The sequence below is a fragment of the Hemitrygon akajei genome, chromosome 2 (genome assembly GCF_048418815.1).
Source record: "Hemitrygon akajei chromosome 2, sHemAka1.3, whole genome shotgun sequence".
In the NCBI taxonomy this organism is placed as follows: domain Eukaryota; kingdom Metazoa; phylum Chordata; class Chondrichthyes; order Myliobatiformes; family Dasyatidae; genus Hemitrygon; species Hemitrygon akajei.
This window is the reverse complement of record NC_133125.1, coordinates 44,294,565-44,311,440: the sequence shown is the minus strand read 5'-3', so window position 1 is coordinate 44,311,440 and position 16,876 is coordinate 44,294,565. Positions and strand designations below refer to the sequence as shown.

The window sequence follows — 16,876 nt, the reverse complement described above, 5'->3', positions numbered from 1 at the left end:
TATTACTGATCTTCCAATAGTCAACAGCAGATAAAGAAACAGATATGAAGGCACATATTGGAGAGACGTAATAACAATAGGTTTACTTTACTGGGAGAGTCGTAGTTTGCTTGGGCAAAAGGCTCAGAGGGAGTGGATTTTTAAGGTGTGTCTAAGGGAGCTATTTGTAGTAGTATATTGATAAACCAGTGAAGGAAGGAGTATTACTGAATCTCATCTTGGGAATGTAGCTGGTCAAGTGGAGGGAGTGTAGGTAGGTGAACATTTTGGAGTTGGTGATGTTACGTATCCCGTAACTGGATCACTTACCAGCAAAGATAGAGAGGTCCGCTGAAGTCTGATGGTACCATTTTCAAACGTTTTTATTTATAAAGGGGCACAAAAGTAAGGTTAATACAAACATTCAGATAACATAAGTCGTCAATACTCAATCTAAAGCGCAGGTATAGTAATAATCAATAAGAAATAAACTCTATTGTTGTCTAGGGGTAATGTATATATTGTCAGCTGTATATCTGAAAGTCTCTTGCGGTCACTGCAGTTCCACCAGCTGCCGTCTTTTGTGGTGTTGCGTTGGTGCACCTTGTTAGAGAGAGAGAGAGAGATAGAGATTAAATGAAACAGTTACCCGGCGGGTTTTTCCAACCTTTAGGAGTTCGATTCATCGGAGTCTCGTTGGGGAATGGACGCTCACTTGTGGCCTCCCCTGTAGCTAAGCCGTACTTTCGTGGTGAGGTCGCCAATCCCAGGCAAGGAAAAGACGCACACGAACCCCACCACCGGCTGTCGCTATTAAACGCTGTCACAGGATTTCTAGCGTGTCTTCTGGTGCGTTTGGGGCGGCCGTCTTTACAACCCCTCTTTTATCTGAACTCACGGGGTCTCAGATGTCAATCAGGTTGGGATGATGCAATCTCTCTCCGTCTCTCCACCCACGTTGCCCTGAGGGTATACACGTAGTACAGTTCCCAATTCACAAAGGTGTCTCCACGAGACAATGACCACAGTCGCCAGCTTGGCCTCGCCGTGAAACGAGGGACACCACACGTATCTTTCTCTTCTCTTGGGTCATTGACCCCCCCCCTTCACTAGGGCTCTTGCGATTCTCACAAAGGAGGGGGCTGGGATCATAACAGTGACCATAATGTCATATATTTTAAAGTTCTTATGGGAAAGTATAGGAATGGACCAGTAATACAGATTTTCTATTTAGGTAACACTAATTTGATTAACATAGGGGAGGACTTGGCAAAGGCAGATTGGGAGCATCTACCTGCAGGTTTGTTTTCATCTACACAGTGGAAGCATTCAAAGGAGAAATGGCAAGAACTAAAGATAGGCGTGTTCTTGTAAGGGTAAAAGACGGGTTAAAAAGTATAAGGAACCCTGTATGTCAAGGGATATTGAGAGTTGGTTAAAGAGAAAAATAGAAGCAAACAGGTATAGCTGATAATGGGGAAGTCTGCCAAATTCATAGAAGCGCAGGGAGGCAAAATTAAGAAGGGAATCACAAAAAATCACTGGCACTCAGGATTAAGGTAAATCAAAAGATGGTGTTTTAAGTATGTTAGCGCAAAAGAGTAAATGAGAAAACATAAGGCATCTTAGGGACAATTTTGATGTCTGAGCTATTTTCAATTTGCATAGATTTAGATCATGTATCTTATAATAAAATTTAAAGCTGTGTCGTAGTTTTTTTTAAAAATTCCTGTATTTGAGCAAAGTTCTCAAGTTGCAGTAATATTTGAGTTTAAATGAGCTTATGATTAGTTATGTAACAAACAAAATTACTTGTATAACCTTAACACTTCTAACAAATATCCCAAAGAACTTCATAGATAATACATACTAAGTTGAATTTGTGGATCAAGGTTTGTAATTTAAATTATTTATTTGGTCAAATCATAAACATGAGTACTTAAATTATTTTCAATGTATTTCAGGAAATTATTCTTACAAAAACTTTATAACAAGAGTACATAATTGCCGTCCCTTCAGCTGTAAAGCCTTTTTCTGTATTGCTCCTGGGACTCTTAATTTTGCATGTATTCTGAGTATACATGAGGCCAACTTCTTCTCTAAAACTATTAAAGTAAAAATTTTGCAGAATCTTCCCTACACAAAGTCTGTAACCTCCACTGTTCTTGTCTGAATGAATTATAGACCAATTAATTCTGGTATAAAGCAGGAGAAGAGAACATTAGTTTCAGACTGATGTACAGATGTTAACATCGAGAGAGATGTATAATTTGTGATCAAACATCAGGCTTAGATCTTTAGCTTTGTACCAAAAGAGAGGAAGCAATTGATTACCATTATGTTATGATAAATATTTATTCCAACAGACAGAAATAACTGTGATTCCAGATGTGGGAAAAAGCCCTTCTCTGCTGATACATGGTTCATGTTGCTGCGGGATAGGCTGAGGGCAGCAGGACACCCATATGTTTGCCAATAGGAGCACATCTACAGGAACCTACTGTACATCTAAGAGTAAAGGGCAAACACTTATAAATATTTAAAATTAATATAAAGATATTAAACATAAGCATATAAAAGTTAGACAAACACATAAAATTATGAAAGGGATAGATAAGATAGAGGCAGGAAAGTTGTTTCCACTAGCAGGTGAGACTAGAACCAGGGAGCATAGCCTCAAGATTCAGGGGTGTAGATTTAGGGCAGAGATGAGGAGGAACTGCTTTTCCCAGAGAGTGGTGAATCTGTGGAATTCTCCGCCCAATGAAGCAGTGGAGGCCACCTCAGTAAATATACTTAAGACAAGCTTGGATAGATTTTTACATAGTAGGGGAATTGCGGGTTATGGGGAAAAGGGAGGTAGGTGGAGATGAGTCTATGGCCAGATCAGGTATGAACTTATTGAATGGCGGAGCAGGCTCTATGGGCCAGATGGCCTACTCCTGCTCCTATTTCTTATGTTCTTATGACAGTATAGCTTTAAACCTCAACACATATTTTGTGATGTGAATCCACAGGTGAAACTTTACAAATGATACATTTGGTTTGGATTTTGAAATGACCAATGATTTCTCACATTACTACAATTTGGGTTTTCATTTTCTGGTGAAGGTGTATTTGACATAAGGTTTCCGTAACTTCTTTATAATCTTGTCCTTATTGCACAGTTTGATAGTTCTGTGTACAATTCTTCTTACACAAGAATTTATGTCAAAAAGAGTTTTCAACCCTCAATTTCTCTTGATAGTACACATGTGAATTTGGTGATCCAGGCAGTTGGTTGCTACATTTGGAAAGTAGCACCTGGAAAATACCAAACAAAAATCATCAGTTAATAATTTGCAAAATACTACTTTTGGCAGAGTAAACCAAGGGGAGAGATTATTCTCTGTGAGATAGATTATTCTACGTGGTTGCACACTTTTATTTGTGCCAAGTCTTGTTTAAAATTTTGGTATGGATGATTCTGATCTTCATCTTAGAGAAAGGGTAGGAGCAAAACTAAAATTAATAAGGCTGATACCAGAGGAGTTACAGCCATTAGTAAAGACCTTTTATAGGTTGGAAGTTTTTATTTCTTGGGAATGCAAGGTTCAGGAATGGTTTGCTTTTGTATTAAAAATCATGATGGGAGTTGCTAGAAGTAATGGCTCTAACTGTGAAGTCTTAAAGAAAACTAGGGTTCTTATGTCCAACATAGTCATAAATCAAGTAAGATTTCCAAAGAATCTTCTTTACAAAGCACAAGCTCCAAATCACATTACAGCTTCAGTCTAAACAAGGACTATATTCCAGAGGTGAAGTGGGAGCAATTCAGTATTTATTGAGAAGCCATGATAAAACTGAAGTCAATGGGCATGAAAGGAGCATCATCGCTTGCACTAACAAAAGTAACTGAGGTTATGCAGACATTGTAGCCCCAGGACTTCCTTGGGGCAGTTTCCTGGGCACAATTGCTTCATTGGTCACTTTTGTTCATCGCAAGCTGGGCAGTGGAGATGTATGCTTGTGAGTGCATAATACACAGTTGTATTTGCAACTCGTCAGCAAATGAAGTAGTCACAAGAACACCTGAGTGTAGCTAGACTTGGATAACATTCAGACATGGGTTAATGATGGCAATTGATATTCTGCTCATCAGAAGAGTGTCCCATGGCATTCAATAGCTTTACTGTATCGCTATGCCTCCCACCATCAGCATCTTTGGGAAAGTGGAGTGCAGTTACCATTGACTAGAAACTCAAGCAGAACAATTGCAGAAATACTTTGTCTACAAGAGCATTTTGGAGACTTGGTGTAATATGGGAAGTGATCCACGTGCTGACAGCTGAACCTGTTCCATAATCTATAACGTACCTGTCACAAGAATGCTGGAAAATGCTTCATTATTATGGATAAGTGCAGTTCCAAGAACACTAGGAATTTAACATAAATCAAAATAAAATGGCCCATTTGATTGGTACTCTGAACAATAATATACTGCACACAGTGACAGCTATCATCTACAAATGGCCATTTAGGGCATTCTGACCATACCTTTCAAACCCATGACCTTATCACCAGGGGAAAAGGGTTTCAGATGCTTTGCTGGCAATTTCTCAAGGGTAGTTAGCAGTGGGTAATAAATGCTGCCCTTGCCATTGCTGTTCAGACTCTAAAAATTATTAAATTTGGGGGAAAAAATAGTACAAATTCCACATAATCAACATGGAGCATGTTGTAGGACATAAGCAATAGCAGTCAGGAGCAAGCTGGAATTGAGAAGCTTTTGTTACAAGCATGCAGAGTTTGCCTTCAGTATAACAGATCTATTGCACTCATCAGTTACAGCAGTAACATGCAACAGCTGATCAGGAATTGTGTGCTTGTTTTTATTTTTGTGCGCTTTCTAGCTTGGGTCTTTCAGTAAGCACATTAAGAATTCATGGCAAAGGTACAAAAAGACTTGCAATTAATGCCTAACTAGACAAAATAGATCAAATTGGATACTCTAAATGATGTGTTGGTTCACTATTCCTGAAGTGGTATTGTGAGATCAGGGTGTATCTTATTTTGGACATCGTTGCAGTTTGCATAAATCTCAAAATCTGTTAACAGCAATGCTGTTTAGCTATTTCTGGATCATACGTTTGTTTCCTTAATTTCTCAATTAAATATGACCAAATTACCTCATTGGAAAAATGGACATACAAGTTTTAGTAGTGCTTTACTTCGAATATAGCCACCCCTCAAATGATTATTACAAGTATCACCTCTCCAAACCCTCCAGCTTTCCCCAACTAAGTCTGTGATTTGTATTATTGTTATTTGTTTCAGAGGTAGCTGTGTGTTTTAACTTCTGTCTTGATTATTTTAAAGTCACTTCCTCTAGGAATATATTTCAGTACCTTGACGCTTTTAAAGGGTTATCTCCTTTTTCCTCTCTCTTCCTCATCTATCATCACATCTTTCCAAATTATTTCATCATTATTACATCATAAGATATAGGAGCAGAATTAGGCCATGGCCCATCAAATTTAATATGGCTGACTTATTTCTCTCAACCCCATTCTCCTGCCTTCTCCCCATAACCCTTGACGCCCTGACTAATCAATAACCTATCAACCTCCACTTTAAATATTCTCAGTGACTTGGCTTCCACAGCCTTCTGTGGTAATGAATTCCAGATTCATCACCCTCTGGCAAAAGAACATCTTTCTCATCTCTGTTCTAAATGGGCATCCCTCTATTCTGAGGCTGTACCCTCTGGTCCTAGACTCACCCACAAATGGAAACATATTTTCTAAACAGTCACTCTATCTGAGCTTTTCAATATTCGATAGGTTTCAATAAGATCCCTCCTCATTCTTCTATACTCCAGTGAGTACAGGCCCTGAGCCATCAAATGCTCCTCAGGCATTAACCTTTTCATTCCCAGAATCATTCTTGTGAACCTCCTCTGGACCATCTTTAATGCCAGCACATCTTTTCTTAGGTAAGGGGCCCAAAACTGCTGACAATATTCCAAGCATGCAACACCTGTCCTTTGACCTCTTCCCTTGCCATGATCCACAGATCCAAATCTATCCTTCTAGGTGAAGCAGTGATATCTACCAGTGCACTGTGTTACATTTGGCTTTCAACTTGTGGTCTTCTTTGCACTTTGCAGTGCACCTGAGATCGGTCTGCAGGGGCTAACTTGAGCTTCCTGTTTCTTGCCACTTTTTAATTTCCTATCTTGTTTTCACTTTGCCCTGTCTATCTGTGTGAGACCCGCACTGGCCCAATGCAATTTTGAGGAACAGTATCTCGTTTTCTGTCGAATCATGTTGCAGTCTAGTTCTAGGCTCTGTTATTGAATTTGACAACCTCTGGTAACTGACTTCCTCTTGTTTGCCATTTCCGGTGTAGGTCATCCATTGTATTATAGGCTCAGGTTTTCTCGCATGGGTTTGATCTGATACCCATGTGTGACAGCCCAGCATTTTGCATATTCTAACTCTGTCTGCACCCTCCGATCAGACAATTTATTCCTTTGTATCTCTATCCCAGATATTCCTTTTGTCCTATCTATCTATCCCTCCCTCCAGCTTCTCTGCAACTTAAAGTAACTTGCTTTTCTCTGTCTTAGTTCTTCCAGAGGAGCTCTGACCCAAAGCATTAATTCTATTTCTCTTATCACAGATGCTGCCTGACCTGCTGTGTTTTCAGCACTTTGTTTTCATTTCAGATTATCTAGTATCTACATTTTGTAATTAACCATTCTTATCCTTTCCTTAAAAAAATCAAAATTGAACATACAAATTATATCAATTTAATTGTTTTAAAAAATAAATTGGGAAACTAAGCATTTGCTGGAATAATCTGTATGATTAAGATCATTTGATTGAATTTACTGCTGTGCTCTTACTCAGGAATGCAAGAAAAGCATCATGGTACAATACCCTATTTACATTGCATTTTTAAAGTATTAAATTACTAGCATTGTTGTCTGTGATTATCTAAGTTTCAGAAATGCTTGATCTAGTGTCCTTTTGTCCATGTTTCTATTTTTTATAAACAAACCATATGATTGGACAGGCAAGTTCTAAGAAAGTTCAGTTTTATATCCCCAATTTATATTATTCTTTAAATTGCTGTCTAATCTTATCTTGTCTATCTACCTAAGTTGCTTCAACATGTGTTGTTTTCAAATAACTACATGTCTGAGACCTGTTCTGTGCATCTCCTATGCCTTTCCACTGGCTTGTTGGCTTCCTCGCAAACAATTGCATTTGAATTGATCGGAACCAGGTTTACTATCACTGGTATATGTAGTAAAATATGTTGTCTTGTGGCAGCATTGCATTGTAAGACATAACAATAAAAAATATAAATGACAATAAGATGTGTAAGTAGTGCAAAAATAGAGCTAAAAACAGTGAGGTAGTGTTCATGGATTTGTCGTCCAGTCACAAATCTGTGGCAGTGGGGAAGAAGCTGTTCTTAAAGCACTGAGTTTGTGTCTTCAGGCTCCAGTACTTTGGTAGCAATGAGAAGAGGGCATGTCCTGGGTGATGAGGGTCCTTAATGATAGTTGCCACCTTTTTGAGGCATCACATTTTGAAGATGTCCTTAATGCTGGAGAGGCTAATGCCCACAATGGAGCTGGTTGAGTTTGCAACCTCCTGCAGCTTTTTCCAATCCTGTGCAGTGGCCTCTCTACCAGATGCTGAGGCAAACAGTTAGAATGCCCTCCAGGTACAACCGTTGAAATTTGCAAAAGTCTTCGGTGACATACCAATTCTCCTGAAACTCACAATGAGATGTAGCCACTGACTTGCCTCTTTTGTAATTACATCAAAATATCAGGCCCAGGATAGATGTTCAGAGATGTTGACACCCAGGAACTTGAAGCTGTTCACCCTTTCCACTGCTGATCCCTTGATGAGGACTGGTGTGTGTTCCCTTAACTTCCTATTCCAGAAGTCCACAATCAATCCTTTGGTCTTACTGATATTGAGTGCAAGGTTGTTGCGACACCGCTCAACCAGGTGATCAGTCTCACTCCTTTTTGCCTCCTCGTCACTATCTGAAATTCAGCTGACAACAGATGTGTCATCAGCAAATTTATAGGTGGTGTTTGAGCTATGCCTAGTCACACCACCATGAGTGAAGAGAGAGTAAAGCAGTGGGCTGAGCATGCATCCTTAAGATGCACCTGCGTTGATTGTTAGTGAAGAGGAAATGTTATTTCTAATCTGCACTGACAGTGTTCTCCTGATGAGAAAATCAGGGATCCTGTTGCAGAGGGAGATACAAGGGCCCTGGTTTTGGAGCTTGTTGATTTGTACTGAGCTGGAATCAATAAACAGCAGCCTGACAAGGTAGTGCTATTGTCCAGGTGATCCAAGGCCAGTGGAGAGCTAGTGAGATAGCATCCTCTGTAGATGTAATTGTGGTGATAGGAAAATTGCAGTGGGTCCAGGTCCTTTCTTAGGCAGGAGTTGATCCTGGCCATGACCAACCTCTGAAAGCTCTTCATCACAGTATATGTGCATGTATCTGGACAATCGTATTTTGAGGCAGTTCACCCTTCTCTTCTTGGGTACTGGTATGACTATTGCCCCTTTGAAGCAGGGAGCTTCCGAATCCAACAGTGAGAGATTGAAGATGTCCTTGGACACTCCAACCAGTTGGTTGGCACAGGTTTTCAGCACCCTACCAGGTACACCATCAGGGCCTGATTTCTTGCAAGGTTTCACGCTCATCTAAGATAGAAATTACAGGGTCACCAGATGCTGCAGGAATTCGCACAGGTGTAGTTTAATTCTCCCTTTCAAAGCATGCATGAAAGATGAATAGCTCATCTGGGAGTGAAGCATCACCATCATTCATGATGTTAGGTTTCACTTTGTAGGAAGTAATGGCCTGCAAACCCTGCCAGTGCTGACGTGCATCCGATTCCATCTCTAACTTCAATTGGAATTGTTCTTTTACTCTTAAAATAACCTTCTATAGGTCGTACTTGGATTTCTTGAATAGTTCTAGATAGTCAGTCTTGAATGACACAGATCTAGCCCTTAGCAGACTACAGATCCCCCGTTCATCCGCAGATTTTGGTTTGCGTATCTCTGGTATGTTTTTGAAGGCATACCCTCATTCACACAGGTCTTGATGAAGTTGGTGACAACTGTGGTGTATTCATTCAGATTCGAAGATGAATCCCTGAATATTGTGCAGTCCACTGACTTAAAGCAATTATGAAAGGTCTCCTCCGTCTCCTTTGACCATATCTTCTTGGTCTTTACCACTGAATCTGCAATCTTTAGTCTCTGTTGATATGCCAGGAGTAGAAGTACAGCCAGGTAATCAGACTTACCAAAGTGCGAGCATGGAATGGTATGGTAAGCATTCATGGTGGGGTGTAACCATGGTCAAGTGTGTTGACTCCTCTGGTTCCACAGATAAAATGTTGTTTGTAATTGGTTAGAGACTTCTTCCAGCTGGCCTGGTTGAAGTTCCCCTGCAATGATGGGGAATGCATCGGGGTGCACTGTTTCGTGATTGCTGATTACGGTGCTCAGCTCGTCCGTATCTGCCTGATGTTGGCCTGAGGATGGAATGTAGAAGGCTACCAGGACAATGGCAGAAAACTCCCTTGGCAGATAAAATGGATGACACATGACCACCAGATGTTCCAAGTCGGGTGAGCGGGACTGAGACAGAACCATCACGTCTGTGCACTGCAATGAGTTCATCATAAAGCAAAATCCCCTTTCCTCTACCTTGAAAAATTCAACTGACCTGTCTTTACAGTGAATGCTGAAGCCATCACTGCATCCAAAGTGGTGGGGATTAGCCACGTTTCTATGAAACTAAGTACACATCAGTTCCTGATGTCCCTGAGGTACTGTAATCTTGTTCTGAGGTCTTCATTTTTATTTTCCAAAGACTCCCAGCAAGATAGCTGGGAGTGCAGGTCCAAGGCCTCTGTGTTTCAATCGTACCTGTAGCCCAGTGCACCTTCCCCACTTCAGTTCTCTTAAAGGGTCACTACCACACTCATGATCTGAGTCTGCATCTGCGGTCTATCAGTCTTTGACAGACTGAAGTATCTGTGGCCCTGACTCTGAATTTCAGCTGTAGTAGTCCTAAATGGGAATACTTGATGATTAACATCAATCAATGAGCTGCACTCGAAAGAGTTGCTAGATATAGAACCATCTTGAGAACAGGAATATTTGCACATGTACACTGGAATATTCAGAAAGTATTTTTAATTCAGTTGCTATCAAAACTTGATAATTCTCAAGATTTAGTTTTAAAAAAATCATTTATCTACTTTGACTCCACCTAAGAACTCATGAGTTTAATTGTTTCATTGTAAGAAAAATGTTCAGTTAAAACTTGAACAAGTTGAGCTTGAAATCGGTTTGTAAGTGTAATAAAACATCCCTGTAGGCTTGTCTCTTTTGGCTGAATTTCAACCAGCATCTCACAGCAGTGTGCATAGAATAAATTTCACCAGCTTTGCCTCACAGCACCAGTGACCCAGGTTCAGTCTGTGTGGAGTAAGCACTTTTCCCCTGTATTGCATGGATTTTCTCTAAGGGCTCCAATTTTGCTTTCATATTCCAAAGACCTATTGCATAGTAGCTTAATTGTCCACTGCAAATTACTCCTAATGTAGGCGAGAGGTAGAATCCGGAGGGAATTGATTGGATCGTGAGGATAAGGGGTTGCAAGGAAATTGGTGGGAAAAGGGATTGCTTTTGAGAGCCCAGCGTAAACTCAGTGGGCTAAAATAGACTTTTTCTGTGTCATAAATATGGAACTACTCTGCTTTTGACTTTTAAAGTTCACACAACATTTACCTTAAACATCCAGAATTTAATACAATATTTAAAAGTGTAAGTATAATTTTAACTTCAGTGTAGACGACATCCTCATTGAGTAAGTCAATGAGTGGAGTCCTTTTATGCAACTACTGTCAATTATTTTGTGTCTGAGATTACTAAAATCTTTCATTATATTGTGAACTTATTTTCCTTTCCTCTGCTTTTTCACAAGGACAGTTTCAGGCCCTGTGTTCTGACTTAGTGCAGTTAAAATAATTGCACCTTACACTGTCTTCTGCAGCCAGTGGATTTCCTTCATCTCCTCCTGTCTATTCACTGTGCAAAACCTAAGTAATCATCACCTGGATGATTATCGTCTGTTTAAGACCCCTTTTAACATTTTCAGGAATACTGCATCATCCCTATTGTGAATACAGGGAAGCCCGGAAAATTCCTCACGTGCTTTGTACTTTTGTGTACTCAGTTACCTTGCCCTCTTCCTAACTGTCACAAAACTTAGGGAGTTAGTACTTTTGAACAGAAGCTTGTGCCCATGCCCCATTCAGGATATTAGAAGGGCAACTTGTATGTTGCAGGAATTTTCATTTTCATATGTGTTCTATCATTATTATTCTATTTTATGGGCCAGTGTTTGAAAGGTTCACCTTAAACCTATATCCTTGAGCATAGGAACTAGGGGAGCAGCCCAAATTAATATATTACTATCTTAACAACAGCAGATTCAAACACTTAAACCACAGATTTTCTCTTTTTTAAAAAAAAACTTAACTCAATGACACGAGGAAGTTATTTCGTTTATCCCTACAATGGTCCTTGAAAACTGGTTCCTACTTTGTACATGGAGGTCTGCCAAATATCAGCATGTCATATTATCAAATGTTTTGTACACTCCTATAGAAATTACTTTCCACATTCTGCATGGCACTTGCTTGCATTTTTGTTTTGGAAGTAATAGCTTTACTGCAGTTATTTTGCCTATGGCATTTTAGCTTAAATTTTCTGCTCTTCCATTTGCATTTTTATTCATCTCTTTTCCCCTTCTAGATGGCTCCTAGCTATGCTGGTATCTACAGTGTGTAGCATTGTCATCTGGTGGATGGTTTGTGCCTACCCTTCTCCCATCCTGCTAATCTGTCTAGATGGGTTAGAAAACTAGTACCCTTCAGGACCCAGGCAGGTAGCACTGTAAGTGTGCCACTTCCATTTCTTTTTTTAAAAAACAAAAAGAATAATCACTGGACAATGCATTCCATTTTCCAATTTTCTTCCAGTGCATGCTAAAATCTATTATCACTATTTCTTAAATTATGTGTAAGTGTAATATGCTTTGTTTATTAGGTTTTATACCTATCATCACTAGTTAATTAAATTAAGTCACTGCCTTGTGGTTTTGTAAGTAATATATGTGTGCATGTACATGTATTTAGTACCCTCTACTAACAGTCATTAACTTAATTACATCACTTACTGTAGAGTTCTTCTTCTTAGCAAATGCTCCGTTGTAATGGTTGAATTCTTGCGCTAACTCATTCTTTAATTGCATGTTAAAACTGGAGCATAGTAATTGCATAAATTGCACAAAGTTTCAAATGCATCAGTCGTCATTTCTGACCAGTGAAACCATTTGCACTATTTAGTACTGTACCGGAAGTTTATTGGTATGCAAATCTAACCCAGATAATAAAAACTATTTGAAATTAATCACTGTCTGCATGCCATATGGCATCTGCTGCTTGCTGCTGATGATGAGAAGATCTGATACACGAAGCTTGTGTTTGTATTTGTCTGCTCTATTATTGTTCTCTTTTAGGTTTTGTAATTGGAATGTGGCACCTTACCAAGAAAAGAAATAGGTAGCTCAAACAGAAATACTGCGTTTCTTTTAAAGAAAATCTCACTAGGGCCTACAAATAATCTTTTATAGCAGAAATGAGGAAGCAAATTATCATAATAATCTCCGAGCCTTGAATATTACCTAGGTAAACTTAACCTGGGAAAATGTTACTTGAAAGTACATCTATGCCATCCCTTATGGCAAAATTTTAAATTGTTGCCTGTAAAAGTAATTTCTGAAGTCATCCAACAGAAATATATTGGGATGTCATTCAGCATTTTTACCTGTCACAGAAATTAATTGCAATGTTTTAGGGGGTGCATCACATGCAGTAAACTTACATTTTGGATACAAAATTGAGCTGCCTGCACCTACAACATTAAGCACCTTTAGGTAGGACAATGTCCATGGTGGTGCATGGATGGTATCAGTCCTTGTGCGGTGATCATTTTGTAATTCCCCTTTCCTGGAATTGTATCACTTTTACTAAAATGCCAAAGATGCTCATTAATGCTGCTTGGCATCTCCAGCATGTTCTGATTTCAGATCTGCAGTATTATCCTTCTAGATTGTGTTGTGTTAAGCAATGCAGAGATGGTTGTCCTTACGTTTTGAAGCTGCTAGAGCTCATGGGAAAGGGATCCAAGCTACTAAGTAACTTATGCTAAGCTCCATCATTTTTCCAGTTACAATCTCTTTGGGTGTTTTAAATTTGAATGGGATGTACAATCAATTATTTATTTTATGTTGCATTTTGGGTGATTCTGCTGAAGAGCTGGAGAGGGACCAGATCTGCCAAAGGAAGAGGGCAAGAGGGCTCGTGCTCACATAGTAAATCCCCTAAGGACTTGCAGGGAACCACAATTCTCATTGACTGTCCCAATATATCAAGTAACTAACAATTCCAAAGGCCATGGCTATAGGGGCCTATAATCTTTTGTCAGAAGTTCACCCCAGCTTAGACTACAGCCTTCCTGAGTTGATTAGCCTCCAAATTAATTTGGACTTCAGCTTTTCTGGTCTATAATTTTTCTAGTTGCTGTTGTATTAGATACATCTCTAATTCTTATCAAGAAGCAAGGTTTTCATCCTCTTTTACTTGAGCAATGCCCATCTTTTGTTGTGGCCGTGCCATTGTTTAAGAACAGCAGACATAGTGATAGGCTGCTCTCAGGGATTTTTGTTTTTTTTGTTACTCTACAGAGTTCAGTGAAAAGCTTCAAGATAATTTATCCCACAATATCTCTCGACTGATTAAGTTTCTCTCAATAGCTGGAATCCACATTTGCATTAGGGTGGAATTTGGATACATGACTACAATTTGCAAGGCTTGTGGGGTAGGCTTAATGTGCAGTGATATGGAAAACAATGTGTTCCATGTTTAAGTACAGCCATGAGGCCTGTATCTGGACAAAGAAATCACTGCAGGAAAAAATGGTCATAACTTCCTCGGACAGTACTGCTTTTAGCATGTCTGTTCATGAGTGAATTATTAGCCCTTTTTCAAAAACAAAACCTTTGCCCATCTAATAGCTGTGATGAGCTGAAAAGTCATTCCTTTGTCTGAACTCTAATCTACCTTTGCATTATGTTGTATCTACCAGACAAAATACTAGGCTGTAAGTTTTATTATGTGCATCACAGTATGTTTGCCTATCCGTTTAACTATTGTGGTAACAGCAGTCCTCTTGGCAATCAGTGTTTGCAGTTTTATTTTCCATGTAGTACCATAAGAATTGTCTTTTTACTAAAAGTGTAATATTGTTTAATTACAACTTGTAGATCACATCTTTGTGTTCCATTCGACCTCTCCATTAATCCTTGAAAATTCTGAGAATCTCTGCAACTTCCTCCTCATAATACCAAGATTCTTACAAGCATAATGTTGCTATTTAAAATTCAATTTCTTTCAGATTTTTTTAGTAAGTGCCAAAGTACTAAATATCTACAACATATCTGATAGTCAGCTGTAGGCCATACATCCTATTTAAAATTATTGAATTTATGCTCAGCTTTTTCCCGATGCCGGTAAAGAGATAGAGGGAAATTTGGAGATCATGGATTTGCTTTTAAGATCTTGGTTCAGCATTCTTTGATTCTACTGAAGAAACAGTGAAATTTTGTTGAGGACTGAAGAGAGACCTGCTGGAAGTTTAGTTGTGCAGATAAACTTCAAGTTTCCAAATAGCTGAATGCAGCAATAAATTTCTGAATGAAGATCAAGGTGTAGTATCAAATTGTTGGAAGTTGCTACAGATACAAGCAGAAGATTGTATATTTTAATAATGGAGTAAGTGATGGTTCCAGTGAAACAGAGTAAATAGCTTCTGTGTATTACTGAAGTTATGAGTTATGCTAAGTAGGTGGAAAGTAGGTTCAGATACATTTAATAGGTGATTTATTGACTAGATAAACAAATTAAGAACTGGTTAGAAAAGTGTTCTAAATGGAAAGTGATGACATATTATTGGCAGATGAATATAAAAGAAAGTGTGGTGTCTGTCTTCCGGAAAGCACTGGAGTGTAGATTTGGGGAAAAATAAAAAAAGGTAAAGTGAACAAATAAAAGGGTTATTTGATATCAAACGGTCAAGACCGAACATACACTGAGAGGATGAAATATTGAAAGGGTAGATGGAAGGCGAAAGGAAGATGTTTTATACCACAAAAAAAATAGAACTGAAGAAAGCATGGGACAAACATGGTACAGAGAAAAGAGAATTGAGCAAGCATCAGTAACAAAATATTCATATAGACCTAGATCTTCAATTTTAATTGATTTTGTATTGCATTTTAAAAATTAGTATTTTCCCTTTTTAACTTAAAGCTGAACATTTGTTATTTGTAAATGTTCCTTACTCTGCATTTTCCTGTAAAAGTTCCCATTCTCACCACAGGAAGCTCACGTCCCATCATAAAGCTTACCACCTGTGTGCTTTTACTAATCTATTAAAGTCATCATGTTAATCATGCTAAATCATGTCTTGTCTTTAGCTGCAGCATTGGGTTACAAGCTTTGCACCATCAGTTGGACTTAATCCCATGGTTTCTCACCTTGGCACCAGGAGGCAACATCTTGGATAAACTGTAGATGCTGCAATTCTGAAATGAAAATAATACTGAAAGCATTAACTTGTTCTGCTGAAAGAGAAACAGAGTAATGTTTTAGGGTCAAAGACCCTTCATCAGAACCACATATTCAACAGATTGGTCAAGAAATGAAAAAGGCCATGTAGGCTCTTCTAATACAGTTGCAGTTCTACATATTGCTCTGACTTCTTTACTCCTACATTCTTGCCTTTCCATCAGCGTCCTTCTGAGCCACGTTGTTTGTTAGTGCCTTTGGTATTTAGTTAACAATCCAGGCCAAATTTCCCTGCAGAGAGCTAAAGTACAGCTTCATGTTTTTGGGAGCACAGGTTATTGTCATCATTGTTCATATGATGTATGTTATTATTTACCTCCCATATCTACACCAAATTCTCCATTGTATCAAATTGTCTGCATTTTCTGGTATTTGTGGGTATGTTCGTTTCTAGTGATATATTTGTCTGAGTTGGTAATTACACTTTGCAGAATGTGGACTATTTCTTTCTGTATTTAGTATGTTTTACTTGAGGCTCTTGTTTTGTTTACCCCCAATCCCACATCTTATTTCTTTATTGTCAAATTACACTTTCTCTGTTATTTCAGAATGTGTTGTCGTGGTTTTGATTTGTGTTAGTCTGTCAAGAATGGAAAAGAGAAAAAAGAAAACTTTTTTATAATAATCACAAGTAGACAGAATACTGGACCTGTCTGAGCTTTCAATATAAATGTGGTTTCAGTATTTTGCAAAAGGAACTCCTAGACTTTATGTAATACCCTTTTCAGTGAAGTAATAATAACTTTATTTTTAGAGCAGTTTTCATATAGATGGAATTCAAAATGCTTTACAATGGGATAAAATTACAAACATGAAAATAAAAGACGAAAAGATGTTAGTTAAACGCAAGATTAAATAAATAGACTATGAGCTGGTGTTTAAGTGTTAACTGAGTCTGCATCCCTTTATAGTTTTAGGTATTGAATTTCACAGTTTAGGAGCATCGTTCAAAAAGCTGACATGCTATTTATCTTTTGAGGGAGATTGTTTAAATTTAAGAGACCGGATAGTTTGACCAGGATTATAAAACGAAAATGATTCTGTGGTCCCAGACCATTAAGAGCTTTAAAAACAAGAAAGAACTTTAAAATCTATTCC

At 38.6% G+C, this 16,876-nt stretch overlaps 1 protein-coding gene across 4 annotated transcripts in view; it reads left to right on the top strand.

The window, feature by feature from the left end:
• Nucleotides 1–16,876, top strand: part of LOC140741349 (dual specificity protein phosphatase CDC14A-like) — an 89,465-nt gene that overhangs the window by 61,882 nt on the left and 10,707 nt on the right. The window contains exon 13 of one of the 4 annotated variants that reach the window (XR_012102054.1): nucleotides 11,844–11,984. The exons of the other annotated variants lie outside the window; for them this stretch is intronic. The gene's annotated coding sequence lies outside the window, so the exon portion shown is untranslated. The remainder of the gene's footprint in view (nucleotides 1–11,843; nucleotides 11,985–16,876) is intronic. 4 annotated transcript variants of the gene reach the window in all.